This window comes from Mustela lutreola, chromosome 3 (assembly GCF_030435805.1).
Source record: "Mustela lutreola isolate mMusLut2 chromosome 3, mMusLut2.pri, whole genome shotgun sequence".
Classification (NCBI taxonomy): domain Eukaryota; kingdom Metazoa; phylum Chordata; class Mammalia; order Carnivora; family Mustelidae; genus Mustela; species Mustela lutreola.
This window is the reverse complement of record NC_081292.1, coordinates 134904189-134926112: the sequence shown is the minus strand read 5'-3', so window position 1 is coordinate 134926112 and position 21924 is coordinate 134904189. Positions and strand designations below refer to the sequence as shown.

The 21924-nt window shown below is 39.3% G+C and overlaps 1 long non-coding RNA gene across 1 annotated transcript in view; it reads left to right on the top strand.

Annotated features, from left to right (window-relative positions):
• The window catches only part of LOC131827024 (uncharacterized), a 248592-nt gene that overhangs the window by 98236 nt on the left and 128432 nt on the right, over window positions 1-21924 (top strand). Inside the window, exons 4-5 of the long non-coding RNA XR_009351857.1 lie at window positions 14854-14945; window positions 16660-16810. This is a non-coding gene — a long non-coding RNA (uncharacterized LOC131827024). The remainder of the gene's footprint in view (window positions 1-14853; window positions 14946-16659; window positions 16811-21924) is intronic.

The window sequence follows — 21924 nt, the reverse complement described above, 5'->3', positions numbered from 1 at the left end:
CACTGATCATCTGAAATGCTCATTAGAGCCACGAAACCATCTTCTCTAAAGCAATGTGGTGGGTTGAGTGTGACACCGCACATGTCACAAACAAAGGCTCAAATTTGGGTTCAGCCACCCACTACCTGTGAGGACGGTTGGTGTTCCCTAAGGCGTGATTTCTCTTCAACCAAAAGGTGATGCTAATAGATCTTGTAATGTTTAAGTGAGATCATATGAGAGATGAGTAAATTTCTTTTTAAAATGCTTTGGGAAATACTGTTTGATCATGATCATTTATGGGAAGCTACTTTTGAAGGACAGTTTCACAATTTTTGAGATTCAAATGACTACCAGTTCCTAGCCATGCAAAATTGCTTGAATTGAAGGGATTGAGGGAAAAAAAAACTTGAATTTTGGTGGCTCATTTTTCATTTCCACAAAATGGGAATGATAATATACTAATCTCATCAAGTAGTTGTGAGGATGCACTGAGATGATCTAGATCAAATGCTCGGAGTACAGGGCCTGGCACAGAGGGCTTACTTGGCTGCTACTTTTCTGATTTAATCCGAGAGCAATTGGGAGTCATTTCTTTGTGTGTGGCACTGTTAAAGCAGTACTTTTTTTTTTTGGCAGTTCTGGAATGGTTTACTAATATATTTTTTAAAAGATTTTATTTATTTATTTGACAGAAAGAAATCACAAGTAGTCTGAGAGGCAGGCAGAGAGAGAGAGAGGGAAGCAGGCTCCCTGCTGAGCAGAGAGCCCGATGCCGGACTCGATCCCAGGACCCTGAGATCATGACCTGAGCCGAAGGCAGTGGTTTACTAATATTTTCATTCTGATTCTGGAGTTATGTAGTAGATACCAGTTAACTTGGAGTTGGTATTCCAGAGATTATATTAATAGAAAAATAGAAGATAAGGAAGAGGCCTTTGGAAAGGGGAGAATAGAGAGTGGATCTAGGTTTGGTTTTGTTTTTTAAAATATTTCTGTCTCCCATGGATTCTGTTTTTTGTTTTGCTTTGTTTTTTAAAAGCACAGATCCCAAGAGGTATATAATATAAAGGAAAATCCACAGGCGGGGAGGTCTAGAGCCTGACGTTATAGTCGTGCTTCTGTCACGAACACATGTCTATGGACATTGAAGAAAAAAATTTCATATTGCTGGCACCAAAAAAGATGGGTCAGCAAGATCGGTGCTTCTCAAGTGTGGCCACACATAGAAATCACAGGGAGTGCTTTTGAAAAATAATGTATCTGTCTCCATCAGGTCAGTCGAAGTGTAATCTCTCTGGGGAAGAACCAGTCCCTCACCAGGTGTCTGGGATACACAATGAGGCTCACTGACCACTCAACTAAGTCATCAATGGGTCTCCGACTCTGAAACCTTGCACATCTGTACATTTTTCTGTGCCGTCGTCATGTCCAGAAAGAGTGATTCTTAAACTCGAAACAGAGCAGTAGCTAGGGAAGGTTAAGCAATTTGATTTCAGCTATTAGCTTCTGAAAAAGAGCAAGCTATTTTCTAAGCCTCAGTGTAAACTATAAAGCTCTCTCCTTATGGAGAGATGGGGTCACTGTATGTCACCTGTATAGGCTTCATACTGGATTCAGCTACCTTTTCAGTTTACCTGTTCTTTGTGTGGAAAGTTGTACCATTGGAGAAGTTTGCTTCCAGTTCAAGCAGAGAATTCATACGACATTTAAAAATCACATGTAAGGCCTCACCTCTGCGTATGGGCAGAAAGAAAAAGAAAAAGAAAAAAAAGGAAGACCATTTCCAGAGAGGGATTTTCTCACTCACTGATCTCAGCACAGAGCGCCAGCCTGGAAAGAACGTTTTTGTAATAGAAATATTCAGTGAAGAGGCACCAGTGATTTCCATTTATATCCTTAAAATGATAGAGGGAACATATGGCTTAGATTAGGAAAGTGAGAGTTAGCTATGAGGGTGCATTTGCAGGAGACATTAATTAGGACTGAGAGTACCTCAAGTACTTGGGAAACAAATTTGTTTAATAAGCTTCATGGTTTGCAGATGCCTTTCCCTCTTCCTCCCCCATGATTCCAAGTGAAGCGGTTTTATCTGTTCAGAGCTAAGCACACTTGAGAAGCCATGTGAGTTTTGTGCTTCACCCCGTTCATGTTTGGAAGCAAGTTGACAGGACCTTCGCAGAAGTGAGATCCCTCTTACCACCATGTACACCAGAGTGAGGACATCGTCATGCTAAATCAGGATCTTATTTTCAGGGCTTTGCCTTTCAGGAGCCCTCCGTTCATTGGACTCCTACAACTGAATGCTGATGTGCCGTCTGTTCCTAGAGAGGCCCTGCCCTGGGATGCGCTTGTGCGGAGGACACTGCACGCATCCTGTCTTATGTTTGCCTCAGCTCCTGCTGCTTCCTTTGATCAGTGGCTGATGAAATATCTCCTGAGCTTTGTGGAGTGGATGAAGGCCATGTGTCTGGGCTAAAGTATTTGGAACTTGTTTTTTGGCATTGTCATAATGTTAATATTCTTTAGGAAGCTTTAAAACATGAGCACCAGGCCTAGATACATGGAATTCTCTGGTGAATACTGGCTGGGGCAGCTGACATATGGGTTATTTTGAATCCTCAAAAGCATATACTGTATCACTTTTTTAAGCTAGGAGGGCTGTAATGACTCTCTCGGGACAAATAAACATTTCTGTGAGGTCCCTACTAGCTTAATTGCTAGCCTCGAGTTTTAAAATCCTTACTACCCTAAGTGAACTCATTTTAATAAAATAAAAATTTTCAGCTGTTTTATTGGTGCTTGTTGGAGAAGGCAAAGATCAAGTGGAAATTGGGAAAGAGCTTGTTCTTTCATTGAGGCAACATTTGTGAGGTAAAATAGAAAGGTGAGGTATGTGCCAGTAGACCAGGGTAAGTGATTAAGACTGAAGATTCTGGAGCCAGACTTCAGGCTTTGAGTCCTGGCCCTACTACTTGCTTGCTTTAAATCTTGGGCTAGCAAAGCAGATAAACTCTGTGTATCTCTGTTTCCCCATCTACAAAATGGGGATAATGGCAGACTGAATGAACTAATGCTCACAAAGCAGTTGGTTTGTGCACATCAGAAGTACTTAATAAATGCAAGTGTCCAATGGACTGAACCCAGTGCTGGTAGTCGTGTTAATTTCAAGTGACTATCTGCCTTCAGAACTAGTTTGAGTCTATGGGCTTAATCTGTGAATCTCCTTCTTTCCTGAGGCTGGTGCTAAATGGTTTTCTGATGCTAGATATGGATGTGAAACTCAAATACCTACCTGTCCCTGTTTATAGAATATAGATTAATTCAATGCTGCTTATAGCTATGTTAGAAAAAAATAAGACAATTTTTATAAACACTTTCCATTCCCCTGGGATGGTGTACATTACAGCCAGGCCAGAAAATGATTTGTATATTAACTCAACTTGTTAATCAAAATTTTTCTAAAATAATAGCATTAATGCTATGATATAAGATACTTTCTAATCAACATTATTTTTAGCATCTAGATACCTGAATTATAATAATACATAATATTATTGAAATATAACTGATTCCCAGATTGTGTCCACTAACATTCAATTTTGGTCAGTCATTTATTACAAACAAAACTAAAATTCATTTGTTTTTTTGTTTCTAAGTTACCCCGCCTAGTTCCAAAAAGGATTTAAGACCACTGAAAAGCACTTGTTGCATGTGTTCGAAAAACAGGAGTTACTAACTTTTATCATCTGTTGCTTTCAATATTAATACTCAATGGAAAGAAGTCAATGATATTTTTCTTCTCAGTTTCATCTGAACACATCTTTGCTGCATGTGTCATTTATTAAATCTAACAGAAACTGGGTAAGAAACTCTTTCCTTAGAAACAGAGACGTGTTAGAAAGCTTGGGATTAAATAGCCATGTTCTTTATTTTTAGATTAGGAACTAACTATAAATTGACAGCAAGGGGTCATGTTATCATAGTCTTTGACATGTCATGGAAGGCCCTTCTTTCTGACCCCACCCAATCTTCAGTTCCTCTAATGTGTTTGTGGTTACTCCTCTCATAGTTCAGTAGCTGGGATCCTCAGATAAGCGATGAATGTGTGTGTTGGGGTGGGGGTGGTGAGGGAGTTATTTCCCTTCACACCTACCAGGATGTTAGTACACGTTGGTGATGGTCTATGTTTCTTTCCTACAGAACATAATAAATTTGAGGACAATCAAGGGAGCACAGGAAACTTGAATCATAGTGTTACCATCCAACTAACTGTGGGAATTCAGGCCACTTTGTTTTCTTCAAACCCTGCTCTTCATCTGTTAAGTGAAGAGGATGAGCTGGTTCTAAACTCTCCTTTCTAACTATTGTGCGATGATCGTAAGATACTAGGAATCAGCATAATCGTAGATCCTATAGCAGTTGTTTTACAATTTGAGTGGATAGTTCTTTAAAATTGTGTTTATTTTATTCTTATAACACAAAACCAAAATTTGGAGATTTTAATATATAGGTTATCTGACACAGGTATAACCAAAACTTTTCATTCTGTTTTGTATCATTTTAGTGTCCTAGTCTTATTAACATCTGCCCCTTGACTTCTGTCTTACTCACTCTTGGGGGTAGGTGCATTGATGTACTTATTTGTTTTTTGCATAAGTTGGGAACATATAATTGATTGAGAAGGAATATATTCTTGTCAGGCAACTTGCTAAAAATTAATATGGATGATTTCAAGAAATTTTTATTCAGTAATCTAGTAAATAGGACAAAATAATGCATAACACATGGGCCTTACCTCAGAGAAGCTTATGGTCTAGTGGGGATACAGAAAAGTAAGTGGATAATTACAAAACTGCATGATGCAGATGATGACTGGAGAATGTATAGAGTGCAAAATGAGCATAGGTGGGTACCTGATCCAACCCAGGGATATCACTGAAGACGTCCCAGAAGACATGACATGTGAGTGGATGACTGGAGTTAGGCAGAATATGGGACTGTTCCCGACAGAGTAAAGCAGCATGTGCAGGAGCCTAGAGATGAGAGAGAACCATAAATGTCCAGGAACTGAAAGTAATTTATAGTATGTATCTAGAGTGGGGAGAAAAAGGGGGAGCAGCAGGGAAGGATAAAGCTGCAAATGAACACAGAGAATTTGAGTTTGATCCTGAGGGTAAATTGAAGGGTTTCCACAAGGGAGTGACATACAATATTAACATTAGAAAACAAATGAAAAAAGGGAACCTGGATGGCTCAGTCAGTTAAGCGTCTGCCTTCAGCTCAAGGCATCATCCTGGGGTCCTGGGATTGAGCCCCCAGTAGCAGGGAGCCCGCTTCTCCCTCTGCCTCTACTGCTTATGTTCTCTTACTCTCTCTCTCTCTCAATTATGTAAAATCTTAAAAAATAAAAAATAAAAACCAAAACCAAAATGAAACACTGATTGCAGTGTGGAAAATGATTTGGATTTGGAGTGGGGCAGAACTGGAGGCAAGAAGGTTGGAGTGCCATACCAAGTTAAGTTAGGGTAGAGACAATGGTGGCAGAACCTAAGGGGGAGGCACTAACGAAGAAGAAAAGATCGATTCAAGGAATATTAAGATGATAAAATCAGTAGAATTTGATGATTAGTCATTTAAAAAATAGTCATTGGATTTCTGTGTCTGAATGTTGTGGAGTAGCTGGAGTTAGATACACCTGCTCCTTGTAAATGACTATGAAAGTGGGACAAAATGAATACAATTGTATCTGCAGGTATCACATAGCAGCTCAGTGCTGGGCTATAGTGCTTGGGAAAGGGGAACACATGAGGTCAGCTCTAGACTCACACAGTTCCTCTCGAAGGCCTTTGTCCAGACTATCATGCTGGGGGAGAGAACTCAAGTGGAGAGCGTCAGTTTTGCTGAATGAAGGATGTGTTGGTGGCTGTTCCGTTGGCTGATATTTGGTTTAGGACATCAAATATGGGAGACTGGGAGGGAAGAAACTCAAGAAATTTGAGTGGAAGTTCTTCTCAGGTCCTTCATCAACTCCTGGACTATACACATGTGGGTCAAAATTCCAAAAGGCCTGGAAGAGAGCTAAGGAGATGTTTCAGCACAGGGTGTGCTGGAGTGCAGGCCTACCCAGAGTGAACATTCCCCAGTGAAACCCCTAGACACTTAACTGGACCCTAGGAAGCACACAGTAGGAGTAAGTATTATGTCTTCAGAGTGAAAGGAAAATGAGAATAGACTAACAAAGCCTAAAACCAGGTCTCAACAGGATAAGATACACCTGCAGCAACGTAACTGCCATGACAAAACTCAACCATGTGGAGAAAAAAAATCATGCAGAGCCTCTCATGTATATTATCCACAAGGTTGAGCATTCAATAAAAAATTATGATATATTCAAAGGGATAAGAAAAACACCTGATAATCAGGTGATAAAACAATAAAAGAGAACCTAGAAGTTAGGCTAACAGGAAGTTTATAGAGTTTACTACATGCAGATACTACTTCAGCAGCGTGCGAGACCAAATCAGAGAATTTATATCTTAGCACAAACAGACCATAGACAAGATGGATCAGTAAAATATTTAGTATGTTAGAGTATGCAGAGTTCTTTGGAGAAAAAGAAAGCATGGAAAGGAGATAGGGAGTATTGAGAGGGTGGAATTTATGTTGGGGGCCAGGGAAACAATGTGTTGGGTTGATGGAAAGGGAAATTAAAAGATGACAATCATGTTTTGAGCTTGTGCTTTTATATCACCTTGAGATGGGCAACACAAGAGGAGCGGGATTATTCGTTAGAAGATGGTATTTTGGGAATGTTTCATGTGAGATGTTGGTGAGGCTTTAATTGGGCACATGAATTTGGAGAGCAGAAGATGTCTATTCTAGAGATGTTAATTTGGAATTGATCAGCATGCGATAAAAGCTATGACTAACAGATAGTGTAAAATGAGAAGGGAAAAACCATGAAGTACTTCAGGATTTAAAATATAGACATGATCAAAAGAGAGGCGGCATGTTCAGACAAAGAAAGATGGGGCCCTGTGCAGAGGCCACTTCCAAAGATGACTCGATGAATTGAAACTATTCCCCAGACACATCTTGAGAAGAGAAAGTTGAGAAGGGCAGGGCCACATTAAGGAGAGTGACACATCAGTGTCACCCCCCAGAAGAGTAGATTGCCCCTTCTAGGACACTGGATTAAATGTGGGATACAGACTGCACTGACATCCATGAAAATCTCAGACCCTGCCAGGTCCACCGTTGTCTCCTGTGTTGTCACAGCTGGAAATACAACTCTTGGTTGGTATCTCTGGGGACACCCTTCAGTTCAGAGCGCCTGCCCTCCATGACCCCTGGCCCCAGCCTCGGGCAAGGACTAGGATAAGAGGAGTCTTGGGCAGATCATTGGAACCTTTGTTGTGACACCAGGCTTCTGTGAATGGGGGTCAATGAGCCTTACCCAGGGACAGGTCCCCGTGTGTCTGACACACACATGTGGAAGAAGGAAATGGTATGGCCCTTCAGGTGTGCTGTAGGGCCCAGTGAGCCAAGAGAGCCAAGAGAGAGCCAAGAGAGACCTCCAGGCTGTAGTCAGCCAGTGGACATTCCCTTGAACCATGTAAATAGTCTCCCTTTATTTCTATGTATCGAGCAGAGCAGAGGAAGGCAGCAGGGTCTTCTAGAACCCAGTTGCCCCTCTCCCCAGCGCAACTAATGTTAGCCCCAGTTGCCAGGTGCTGATTTGTATTGGAGACAGAAACCTCCTTGGGGATCTGTGTGGTTTACCTGTGGCCCAGAGGACACTGGTGATCAGAGGCAAAGCATGGAGGCCCTTCAGAGACATGGAGGGCCAGCTGATGGCCACCATAAGGTCTCTCCAGCCAGTCCTGGGAAGCTCTCCTGGACTGCTCTCCTGGTGATATACAAATGTGTGACACAAGCCAGGAGTCTCTGGGTGTCAACTGAGAGATCCTGGTGTGCACTATGATGGTTGTGTTCATAGTAACTAGTCAACACAGTTTAATGAGAAGAGAGGGGCTGCTCAGGAGTGATGTGCCCAGGGCGACGTGTCTGAGAAAGGCGTGGAAAAGATGGGACCAGAGAGGCAAGACCGTGAAGCTCTCATGTCACCTGTGGGGAGGCCAGTCCTCTCGCAATATAAACGCTCGCTCTGACCACCCTGAATGGAAATCCCAGCTGGTCTTCAGTGGAGCACATGGTGCAACAGCTTAAGGAAGGTCAGGGGGGCCAGCCTGCTAACCTTTCCCAGGTGAAAGCTTGTCTTGGGAGCATCATGGAGAACCTTCTGGGAGGAAAACATCAGAGAGCTCCAATGACAGCCCTGATATGCAGGGACATCCAGACCCACTGGTCCAAGAAAACACCAGTTAATTGCGGGTGTAGAATACAGGCAAAGGCAGAGGAGAAAGGAAGACAGGCACTCCAGAATCCAGGAGGGCAGCAGGCCACAAGCGAGGACCGAGGGCAACTCCAGACCATGGGCCAGACCATGCTGAAGATGCTGCATGTGCTAGAGCTCATGAGGTGTCACACACAGGGTGGGGGCTCAGAAGGAGAGGGGAGCAGGAAGGCAGAGACTGGTGATGGCCCTGTCCGCCTGGCCACAGTCCCTCAGAAGGGCACCACTGACCACGGTGACTTCAATGTGCCCTTGAACAGCCCTGATGCAGAGATAGAAGAGCTGTCTAGGGAACTGATGGAGGAAAATCAGAGGACTGCGATGCTTAGAGGACAAATAACACACCTCCCAGGAAGTGTTTTTGCATATCAAAAATGCCCAGCTCAGAGGTGAGATTCAGAAGTTCTCACTGAAGCTCTAAATACAGTCTGAGGTTTGTGAGGAGCATGTCCTGTAACTGGAGAGCAAGTGGGTTGAGGAGGAAACACACACCACATGGAAAAAGAGAAGATGCTTCCCAAGGCAGGCAGGAGCAGGATGCTACCCATCATATCCGCAGCCTTAGGAAGACAGCTGAGGACATGGCAGAGAACCAACCCCTCTCACAATGAGGAGGTCCTTCTGTGGAGGAGGGAGGTCAGAAGAACCAGAGGGACACTCTGTTGGCAGAGAGAGCTCCAGGAGCTGAAGAGAGAAAGCCACAGCCTTAGGCAGAGGTCACATCGGGTCAAGGGTCCAGGCTGTCCCACAGGGGCCTCATGTACCTGGTGCTCCTCCTGCCACCCTCGAGGGCTGGGGGCTCCCCTGCATCTGCAGGTGCCCCAGGAGAGGCACAGGTGCACTTGCTGGGTTCCAGGGCTTGGGGTCGCCTGCAGGTCTGACTAAGCTTCCCAGTAGCCAGGCCCCGGATGCCCACACCCAGAGCACAATATAGCTCCCATGCTTCTCCCCAAAGCTATGGCCATTGCTTTTTTTTTTTTTTTTTTTTTTAAGATTTTATTTGTTTATTTGACAGAGATCACAAGTAGGCAGAGAGGCAGGCAGAGAGTGAGGAAGAAGCAGGCTCCCTGCTGAGCAGAGAGCCCAATGTGGGGCTCTATCCCAGGACCCTGGGATCATGACCCGAGCCAAAGGCAGAGGCTTTAACCCTGTTATTTAGTGGATGCTACATAGTTCTTTGTGAAGTTCCTTCTACCAGATGAGTGTGAGATGGTATTTTTCAATAATTGTTTATTAAACATAAAATAAAATAAAATACAGCTATGATACATAAAAGTCTATCAGTGAAACTAAGAAATAACTGGATAGATGGGATGATCTAGTAGACTGTATTTCACGGAAGTCAAATGTTTTTCTGGGAGGAAGTGGTGAGTGATACCAGACACTGACAAATCAAACTGTTTTCTTGGATTTAGAGACAAAGAAGTGGATAAAAATTGATGAGAATTATGATTAAAATGTGAGACAGGATTCAGAGGGCATTGAGATGAGGAGAAAATAAAAGGTAAACTTGTAAGGGAATAAACAACTGTGAATCTGGCTTTAAGGGCACTGGTTGAAGAGGATTGTCAGGTTCTGGGAGAGAGAAGTGTGTGTGTGTGTGTGTGTGAAGAATGAAAGACTTAAACACATTGAAGTGTACTTACACTTTCTGAAGGACTACTTAACTATGCAGTGGAGATTGGAAAAAGATGAGAGCATGATGATGTCTAGATTAGGTACACGATATTTTAATTTCTAGGATGTTTCTCTAGTGACACTCTTGAGTCACAGAGGAAAATTTTAAGTCTTGTTCCACAGTTATTCAAGTGATATTAATGTCAAATCTTGCACACCAGAACTTCTAGCTTTATCTCAGATTGTCTCTCATTTAACTAGTTATAAGTAGTTTTTTTTATTCAAAATATTTAAAAAGATACAAACTTTATGGCAATTTTTCTTTATTAGTTTATTTAACATTGGCTGAAGTAAAGTTTTAGTTTAGCTCAATTTATTTATATCTGAAATTAAACTAAAAACATTGCTGTGATCACTATTTGTGAGATTGGAATCTCAAAATTAATTTTAAATGGCTCTGTCTTTTGTTATGTACATAGTTAAAATCTCTTTTGTGTGCACATATTTGTCTTTGAACAGAATCCCTTAAGAAGTTTTTCATGATCTTTAACTACTGAGCCTGAATTACAATCACTGATAATTAGTTAGTAATTGAATATTTCCAAAACTTTTAAAGATTTTATGCTAATGGAATTTCTTCTATTAATGGATGTTTATGTATAATGTGTACATACTTTTAGAGGTCCATTATTTTCATTCTTCAAGTTCAAATAAAAAATACTAATTCAAGATGGTCCTGATTAAACTTCCAGGAATAAAGTGATAACAAGTCCTAATATTTCTGAGAACTTGTGCCATAGTACCTCCCCAAAAAAAGAAATTTTGAAGGGCATTTTTATGTCAGTGGAAATGAATTGTGATAAAAACATACTCATTGAATGTATTAAAATTGAGTGTATTAAAATGAGCTTACCATTTTAATACATTTAATACAATAGATACCAATACTAAAAACTGATAATAATTACAGAAAGATTTACTAATAAAGATGCATATTTTCCTAAGGCTCACCAGTTAATGTTTGACGCATTCAGTTTTTCAGACTAATTTGGAAACTTTTTTCTGAGTTTTGATGGTTTTACAGACAGTTTGTTATTCATTTTGATATCTTTTGCACTAAAAACATCTCGTTATCCTAAAGTATCTCTTTATTCATAAAAGATCATCAAGAAAGATAAACCATTTCAAGAAGTTATTTTGAAGAACTAATGATTGTTTTATTATATTTCAACTGCTCAAAGTGATCATATGACACTTAACTTATCTTGGTTTTGATAAACTTAAAATAACCCAAAGACTTTAGTGGGAATAACGATACTCTGTTATGTTGCTTGAGGGAGTATATTGAACAGCATGACCTGCTACGCTCTTCAAACCAATGAGTGAGATTATTCTTAGCAGGGTATGAAACCAGATATTGATCTGTGTTCAAATAGCATTTCTGAAAGTCTAGAAACACCTTGAAATATATAGTGTAGTATGTGGTTTATATTTCATAAGGTTCATATTCTAAAGATGATATGATTCGTTACTTGGGAATTAAAGTCAAATTTTCACCTCGATAGGCTAAAGGTAGCTTAGAGGGATGTGCAATTCATATTTTGCACATAACTACCTCTTCTAAAGGAACTTGCATAGTTGACCTGGTATAATGGAGTATTTGGGTTTGACGTTGGACTCCCAAACTTTTTCTTCCTTATGTGAATGGAGGCTGAAGGAAACACACATCTTTTTTACCCTGCTGACCAGTAGTTTTTTTATCTGAGTTGTGGTTGCTTTCCATCCACAGAAGGTCTGACACAGTGGCCATGCCTCCCTATAGGTCAAACAAACCAAGGTTACTCAAAGAAAAGCTTCAGCCTTGGTCTTCCCTCCCTCCCCCTCACACCTTAGTAAGAGTACTACTGCGTTCTTTGTCTTATCTTTCGGGCCTTTTGGATGGCACTAAATAGCCATGCCCTTAGGAAATTAAATGTCTAATTTCCATACAAGAACTAGGTCTGATAAAGGAAAAAAAGAGTAAGTCACTTTACCTGCCATTGGGAAGGTATTTTCCACACGGTCTGCTGGATTATAATTTCCCCTTCCTGTTTGGAATGGAGGATCTGAACTTTATGTCTTTGTATACCAATTTCCATGGGCCCCTGCTTTTTCCTGGAGTTTTGTGGTAAGATGCATTAAGGAAAATTTACAGCTCTTAACAACTCTTCTGTGTACATGAAAGTGACTAATGAATTCCCTTCGGTGTTGGAGGGCCCAAGAGAATGAGTATACTGAGTCATCCAGTCAGGCATCATCAGTAATAAAGGTACCAGAAACTTGTTATAATTTAAAGGTAAACTTGATTTCAGTTTAAAGACTGCTCCTGATCTAATTGTGGCCTTGCTTATGATGGCTAATTTTATGTATCAACTTGACTGGGCCATGATGCCCAGATGTTAGGTCAAACATTATTCTGAATGTTTATGTGAAGATGCTTTTATGGATGAGATTGCCAGTTAAATCTGTGGATGTTGAGTAACCAATGGATGAGTTATAACCAATCAGCTGAAGGCCTTACTAGAATAAAGATTGACCTCCCAGGGCTAGAAGCAATTCTACCAGCAGACTGCCTGTTGACTCAATTTGCAATCCTTCCCTTCATCTCCAGCCTGCTCATCAGATTTTGGGCTTGCTAAGCCTCCACAATCAGGTGACCAGTTCCTTAAAATATATCTCTATATGCATACATCCTGTTGGTTCTCTTTCTCTGCACAACCCTGGCCCATTACATAATCTTAAATTAATATAATGCCTGGCCCATGAGAAGAGCCTAAAATTATTGAATGAATGGATTAATTAATGACTAAAAATACGTATCAGGAAAAATATGTATTTGAAAAAAAATGGTTCAATATTAAATCAATATTGAAGGGGATAAAGAATGATTCTTAACACCTTTGAATCCAAAATAAATTGAAACCAAGGTGCATCCTTTCTTGTACATTGTTAAACTTGGCTTTAAAAAGAAGTACCAGTTTAGGAGACAAAAGATCTGCATTCTAGTCTTAGTATTGCTTATCATTAGCTTTGTGACCCTTGATCTCTCTAGGTCTCCAGTTGTTTCTTTAATTGTAAAATGACAGATGTAAGTTAGTTGATTTTTCAAGTTCTTTTGGTTGTAAAATGTCTTCATTCTGTAATTTCCTCTTATGGACCCTGTTACCATGGTTATTCTGAGTGTATCACTAAGTCCCATGGATTCCACCAACCAGCTGGCAATGCAGTGACATCATAGGGCACATCAAGTCCTAAGAGTTACATGGTTAAGGGAGAAATAAGAGTACTTTCATTGAATCCACTATGGTGTTTCCTCTCCCCAGTAGGGACTGCAGAGAAAACTTGGAGACAACAGAAATTCATTGCATTTACAATTGATAGATGAATATTAAAATCCCTCTCACATTTTTTTTTTTTTTGAGAGTAAAGGAAAGAAGACCCCATCACTAAATTGTATCATGAATAAAAGTTCTCTCATTGACATTCATTGCCTCGCCTGCACAGGAACTTGGTATTTGCCAGCAACTTAATGTCTTGAGAAAGTGATAGGTCATTTTGCAAGCCAGCATTTAGTAGTATTATCTAACAAATCTGATTTAATCTTTTCACTTTGTTGCCAGTTTGAGAAGACAACACCACTTCAAATAATAAAACTTTAATGACCTGAACAATATTTTGTTTCATCTTCAAACACATTTCTTTTATAGAAAATTCCATGAATTTTCTGTCATACACATTGAATGGAGACAATCATCTGAGCTGTAAAAGAAAAGATCATTGCAATTGTGAATCTTGTCAAAAGACAAATGAAAATGTGTTTGTTTTGGAGAAGGCATAAGTTACAAAGTGCATGCTTTCATTAAATATCATGGGAAAAAATATCAGCAAAATCAACACTAACTGAAATTTCAGGGTTTTTTTCTTCTCCCTGAAATAAAGTTGCTTTTTTGTTGTTGAAAGCTCAATACTTGATATCAGAAAATAAAGACAAAACAACATTTCAAGTAATGAGAATCCTACCCACCCAACAATAGCTGTGCTGGTATTTATTTTTTCTAAGTTTTTTTATACACACCTCTCCCCCTTCCCAACTCACAAAAACAAATCTGCACATAAACAAGATGTGTTCAAGATTGACTAGTCTGTGACATCAAACTGAGGCCATGTCTCCTCTAATATTAAAATTATGAACTTCCAATCCTCCATATGTCTGTAATTACAAAACCCTTGTCTTTCCTTGCATCTTAATGTTTTACGGGATTGGCCAAGAATTCCAATGTTTTTGACTCAAGGTGGAGGAGTCCTCTCATGCATCTCACCTTGATGCAGAACCTGGCCAACCCCTGGCATGCCCCATTCACCTCCCTATACTTAGTCCACACAACATTTCCTTGGTGTATTGGAGAAGGAGACACCTTCTCTGAGTGCTAAGTTCAGTTATGGACGTGCCTCTCCCAAACTGGTAAGCCCCAGAGGGTTATTTTTTTTTTCTTCTTCTCAAGGGTTATTTTTTTTTCTTCTTCTTCTCAAGGTACAAGGTACAATTCTTCTCAAGGTACAAGATACTCAAGGGACTGGATCAGGCATTAGTGTTACCCTGTTGGCAAAACCAAGTCTCTTCTGATGTCCTAGGTCAAGTGTTGAGAGAAGACTCTAGGTCCAGACCTGCTGGCTATAGCTTCCTAGGCTTTTTTTCTAGATTCCAGTTGTTCTTTCTTCCAATCATGTCTCTGCTTCAAAAGAGCAGATATTTGAATCATGAAATGAACCGAATTTTGACATAGATCTTTTTCTTCTAGAAATCATCTTGACTCCTATGTAAATTTGTGGATATCATTGAATGCCTGGGAGGAGGGGCCCATCTGCTTCACCCATCAAGAGCCTCTAAGAGGTGGGCCTTATCTTGCCAAATATACCTAATTGCCATTTTTTCCTCTGAACATTGAGTAGGTCCTGGTCTTGCAGCAACCTTTCTGCTAAGGAAGATAGGTTGCATAATGGTTATGTAACAGCCACTGGATCCAGACATCTCACATTTAAAGCTCTGCTCCATCATTTGCTGGCTGATGACCTTGTGAAATTTACCCAACAGCCATCCCCATCAATAAAACAGGGCTGATGACAATTGTACCTTTTTCATATGTAGTTATGGGGACTATATGTACGGATACTGTTTAACATTGTTTCTGGTTCATAGTGAGGGCTCAATTAATGTTGGCCATTACTACTTCAGTGATTCTAATAATTAAAAGGGTTTCTAAAAGTTGTTCCATCCAGAACAATCAAAAGAGAAATATCTTTAAGCTAAAAATTTATAGTAAATTTTAAATATCATTTTTCCACTATATAATAAAAATGAAGTCTTAATCTATTGTTGCACTGTTTTGCATTACCTAAATGTATATACATATAATTTTAAATGTTGATTTTTAAGCCCATACTTGTTTGTACTTTTTCTTAACTTCCCACAATATATTGTGAAACTCTTCTCCTTGGCAATAGCTATACTTCTTTTTTTTTTTTTTTTTAAGATTTTATTTATTTATTTGAGAGAGAGACAGTGAGAGAGAGCATGAGCGAGGAGAAGGTCAGAGAGAGAAGCAGACTCCCCGTGGAACTGGGAGCCCGATGTGGGACTCGATCCCGGGACTCCAGGATCATGACCTGAGCCGAAGGCAGTCATCCAACCAACTGAGCCACCCAGGCGTCCTGGCAATAGCTATGCTTCTATAACATTTTTAAATTTATTATCTTATTTAGAGAACTGTGTTTTATCAATCACTTCTTGTTTTCTTATTTCCAATGTTAAAAATGTCTCATGAGTAGGTAGTCACATGGCTTCTTAATCATTTTCTTGAGACAAATACCAGGAAAGGAATTTTAAACATTTTAAAATATATTGCTAAATATGCCTCCAGAAACACTAGTTTATACCAGAGTCAGTGGCCCTGCCACTTCACCAATAGAGAACTCTTAAAAACTAAATGTTTAATAATTTGATAGAAAAAGCATGTTGCCATATGTGTATTTCTTTACTAATAGTGAGGTTGAATGGTTTTTTAATGAGTATTTTTTAAAATATTTTTAAATTTATTTTAGACAGAGAGAAAGAGAGGGAGAACATGGTGAGTGGGCAGGGAGGAGGGGGATAGGGGGACGGAAAAGGAGAGAGATCCTCCAGAAAACTGCTGAGTGCCGAGCCTTAGGTGGGGCTTGAAACCATGACTCTGAAATCATGACCTGAGCTGAAACTAAGAGCCGGACACCCAACCGACTGGGCCATCCAGGCCCCCTTAGACTTTATATTTTAGAACAGTTTTAGGTTCACGGTGAAATTAAGAGGTAGAAATTTCCCATATATCCCTGTCCTCCACATATATGTAATGCCTCTCACCATTAATATCCCCCACTAGAGTGGGTCCATTTGTCTCAAATGATGTGTATACACTGACACATCATTATCACCCAGAGTCCATGGTTTATATTAGAGTTCACTGTTGGTGTTATGGTAGGTTTTTAATCTATCCTTTTTGAGTTAGTTATGTTCCTAGCCTATTTTTCCTTTTATTACTTTTTTAAAAAGATGATTTTTTTATTCATTTGAGAGAGAGAAAAACCACGAGCAGGGGGTGGATCAGATGGAAAAGGAGAAGCGGACTCCACACTGAGCAGGGAGCTTGAAGCAGGGCTCCATCCAAGGACCCTGGGATCATGATCTGAGCTGAAGGCAGATGCTTAACCAACTGAGCCACTCAGGTAGGTGCCTCTTTCCTTTTATTGCTTCAAAAGAGCTTTTCATATATGTAGGACAGTCACAAATATCCTTAGTGCTGTCAAGAAAGAAGGAAATTTGGCTTATTAATTTTCTATAACTAGTCCAGTGTTTTCCTTGAGCCTTCACTCTTTGGGAAGTAGATTGGTGAAAGTTGTGGAGAAGCAGAACTTAAACTTATCAATGAATGTCTCTTAGGTCTAATTTAAGCGTTTATTCTTCAGATAAATCTCAAGTAAATACTCAGACTTTAAGGTCTACTTTCGTTCTCCTTGCTCCTTCACCAAGGTGATAACCGATTATGTTTGTGATTGGCAGGGTCAGGTAGTTATGTGATCCCATAAAGTGCAGGGGTAGCTTGACAAAGGGCACAAAGGTATTTGTGTAATCCTTTGTGGCGTTTATAATCTATCTAGTTATTTGGCTCTCTGATGGAATCTTCTACTGATGCTGAAGCTGGGCTTTTGCCTTGGTCAGGGTCTAGTGACCCCCTTGGCGGCCTCAACTGGAGCCTTATCACATTCCATCTAGTTCTGGCCTAGTTTCTCCACTCTTCTGCCTTGGAAACATTTTATCCTCAGCAAGAGCCAAAGGAAGCTGGTACTATAAACTCAGATCCTTTTACTTCTAACCACTTCAGGTGGCCATTTTTGTCTTTTTTGGACTTTCATATTGGGAGTTAGGGGGGCAAACCTTTCCTACTTACAGCTTTTCTCTTCATCATTCTAAAAACCCCACTCCTGTCTGGGATTTTGGTTCAGGAGAGAAGAGCTAGGATACTTTTATCAGATTCTTTTCTTCCCCTGCTTTTTTCTTTTCCACATTCAGTTAGGGTAGAGTTGGCAGGTTTTTCTTTCTTTTCCTGTCTAGCTGGAACTGCCTTTGGAACTCCCCATATTCTGTTCCTGGGGGTAAGTTTTAACCATGGAAGAAGCCCTTTGAGCTGAGTCCACTAGTTTTGGCAAATGGTAATGGAAACGTTGGGGCAACTACAAACCAGAACTTGTAAAGGGCAAAATGCATCGTTTTGGTATTCCCCAGATGCTGTTTATTTTATAAATATATTTGTACATATAGATTTAGATGTTCAGATCAGATAGGATTGAGGTCTCTCATGTAGGTTAGAAAGGTTTTTTGCCCCATTTTTTTCCTTTTCACAAAAACATGTTTCTTGTAGTAGAGAAGTTCTGCATTTTCATGTGGTCAGTCCACCAATTACACCTTTTATGGTTTCTACATTTTGTAAAACTTAGAAAGTACTTTCCCTCATCAAGGAAAAATTATGTTCACATTTATTTTCTTCAAATATTTTTTGACTTTTTTTTTCTTTACCTGGAGGCATTTGGTATAAAGTGTAGTATAGCCATATATATTATATACATGATAGCAATCTAAATCTAAGTATATTTATTTATATATAAATATATGTAAATATAAATATTTGTAGATGCACATATATAGGCATGCATGTAAATATTTAATAATCAACTCCAGCTCAGTATATTGAATAGTCCATTTTTTCCTTACTAGTTTGAAGTGTTACATTATCATATGCTAAATTCTTATCTGCTTGTCTTTGTTTCTACCCTATTCCACTAATACACCCGTGTGTTTCTTTCCTACTTCAGCAGTGTATTTTTAAAGCTAGCTTTGCATATTTGAATATCTTTGTTCAGACTATTTCCCTCATTGTTTTCATTTTTCTGGATTTTTCATGACTTTCATTCAAGAGATTTCTAGAATGATATTTACTTTACCCCAAAATTGATTGTCATTCTATTTGGAGTACATTAAATTTACATTGTTACCTTAAAAAAACAAAAATCTATTTTTGTCATTAATGAGTTAAGACTCATTACTTTAGGGCATGGCAATAATTACCTCAATCTCTACCCTTCCCATCACCCAAAGTACAGTTTAAAAATTACCAAGTATTGGCACCTGGGTGACTCAGGGGGTTAAGCCTCTGCCTTCTGCTCAGGTCTTGATTTTAGGGTCCTGGGATCGAGGCCCACATCCGGCTCTCTGCTCAGCGGGGATCCTGCTTCCCCTTCTCTCTCTGCCTACCTCTCTGCCTACTTGTGATCTCTCTCTCTTTTTCTCAAATAAATAAATAAAATCTTAAAAAATAAATAAATAAAAATAAAAATTGCCACGTAGACTGAGATGTCAAGGTTTATCTACGCAACAAAAGCCAAAAAATATTTATGACTTAAGTATTTGGGAATTGGACAAAAAATTGTTTTGCCTTATATTGTCTAGATAAATAATATAGATTTCTAAATGTACATTTACAAATTCCAATATTCCTTTTCTTCTGATTTCAGAAAGTTAGTGGTTTTCTGTTATTATACCTATCAAGTTGACTTATCAATTTTACTTTTTCTTTTTCCTCTTATTTCTTATGTTTTAATTATATCAAAATTTCTTTATGTGAACTCTAAATTATAGTTTTCTTTCAGTCAGTATTATCTTTTCAGGCCTAAATTTATGAAAATAACCCACATTAATCAGTATACTCATTTTCTCTGTGAGTATGGATGGATAGATGGTTGTACTCCCTTTGAACTAAATCCTTTCTCTCAAGAACTATCTATAGTAGGTAACCTGTCAATGAAGATTGTGTTTATTGGAGGGACTTTAGGTGTTGGATTTTGCACAGTCTCCTCTACTGACCTTCTCCACTGTGAAGAGTCAAGGTCAACTCCTGTTGGCTATTTTGCCACTCTCATCCTTTGTGCCCTCCAAATACTTAGGTTTGAGGGAATTAAGAGAGACAAGGATGGGCCGATGATTTGGGGGATGTGTGGAAAAGTCACATATAAGAACTGTAGAAGTTTATAATCCTTCATCTTAGAGCTCACAAGCAAAGTAAAGGGTCTAGCCTCTTGACACGTATACGTCTTCGTTGCTCTGAACATTTCTCTTGGCTCACTAGTGGGAAATAAAGGATCCAACCAGCCAAGCTCGAAAGGGGAGAAATAATAAATGCCAAGGAATAACTTGACCAGAAGAGAACTGAAATTAGCCATTCCATCTTTAGGTGCCCCAGTTGCAGGTAAATGATTATAACTTTTCACTCATCTATAAGGATTTCTGTGCATTTTTTCATCTAAAATATTTTTACACGAATCCTTAGAATATTTAATTTTACCCACAATAAAACATGATACTATTTCTTCATGTAAAGTTATATTCTATGCTTTTAGCACCTTAAGTTATTTTTAATGAAAGAATTGTGTTATAGCCTTTAGCTCGTGGTAGTAGGTTAGCAAAAACTGAGTTTACTTGGTACATCATAACCACCTACATTTAGCACAGATGTTCAGCAAAAGATTTAGCAAGTGTTTTGGAAGCTCTCATTAGTTGAGATAAATTAGCAGAATATCTATAATATTAAACTGTCCAAGTACATATTTTCTTTCTTGATCATTTTATTGAGGTTTCATAAATATCAACAGCTGGCATGCTTGTCTTTCAGGAAGTTCTTGGTTGTATCAGTAGCACTAAACCCCAGTATTTGAATAGTTCTAAATGTCAGAGCAGTTGGCTGGCCTTAGGACACTTGAGCAAACCCAGCCAATACTCCAGCCCACCAGATGAGTGGTCCTTTTGTTTCTCAAGGTCCTCTCATCTCTAAGGTACTTTTGTTTCTGAAGCAGCTCATGGGATCTATATAGACCAGAGTGGTTTTTCCTAAGGGAACAAATTGCTTATAAGAATAATGATGAGGGTAAATTTGAAGTCTGCCATGACCTTTTGAGCAAGAGGAATTAAAATAGCAAAAATGCTACTGCAATATGTAAGTTATGTTGGAATGGGTCTGGCTTCCAGAGAAAATCATGATTTTAATCAAATAATCATGGGAAGGGTTCCACATGAAGATGTCAGATATTACGATAGTGAGTTAACTTTATGATTACTTGCCAGTGTGACATTTTGAGAAGACACAAGCTAGGTAAGGACAGAGCATGGGTTATCACATGCAGACACTCTGAAGCCACTTGGTCCCTGAATGGAAACATGAAGTTAGGATGTGGACACAGAATGAGAAAGATAAAAATACTGGAAAGCAAAATGCTTGCATCACACTTCTGGCAAGGGAAGCCCTGACAAATGGCAATTGAACTAAATAGTTATACTGTGTGTGTGTGTGTGTGTGTGTGTGTGTGTGTGTGTGTGTGTGTTTGAAGAGTTATATAGTGTGAGTAAAGCCAGAGAATAAAGAAGCCAATGTGAATATTTCAAACAGGGAATTTAATATTGGACACTGTTTACATAGGTGATATAAGGGCCAAGGAGCCCCACTGGAGATGGTGAGCAAATTGAGAGCTTATCAGCAGCAGGAAATCACCAGACCCCTAGGACTGGAGGGACAGAGAGGAAGTAGTATTACTGGAGCCTGGAGGCTGGGACTGTGCAATAGAAACTGAAACCACAGAGTGGGGAGCTATTTGCTGGGAAATGGAATCAGGAGACTCTAGTTATCAGAACGCTGAGCATCTGCAAAAAAGAATAGTTCTGCCATTTCTAAAATAACAAATGAAAGTTTTCCATGATGCAGGAGTGGTTTTCAAAAGACAATTGTGCTCCTCCTATTCTTTAATTACATCTGAACTTTATTTTTTATTCTGCAATGGATTTCTGGTCTCCTAGCCAGAGGACTAAAAATTATTTCTATTTTTAGATGCTTTACCTTTGACCTTCTATAGGTTTCTATGGGATTGTGTTTATCTACAGAGTAATAAGAAAAAGTCCAAAAACTCTTCGGGAGATACAAATAGGACCTTTGCGGTGTGTGCCCCCAATTAGGAAACCGCTGTTCTCTGTGTTACTTGTTTCAGTTCCCCTTTTGTAGCAGCATGGTACTGAGTCTAGTATTTGGTTGAAAATAAAAATTAACAATTATTGAATACTAACTATTTGCCAGACAAAATTTTAAATAGTTCACAAATGTTACATCATTTAATAATCAAAACAAACCTACAGGGGTGCTGCCTTTATTACCCTGTTTTATAGGTGAAGTAAACCAAGGAGTAGAGGGGAATTTACTCACAGTCACACACCTACCTGGTATGTGTCGGGGACCATACTTGAA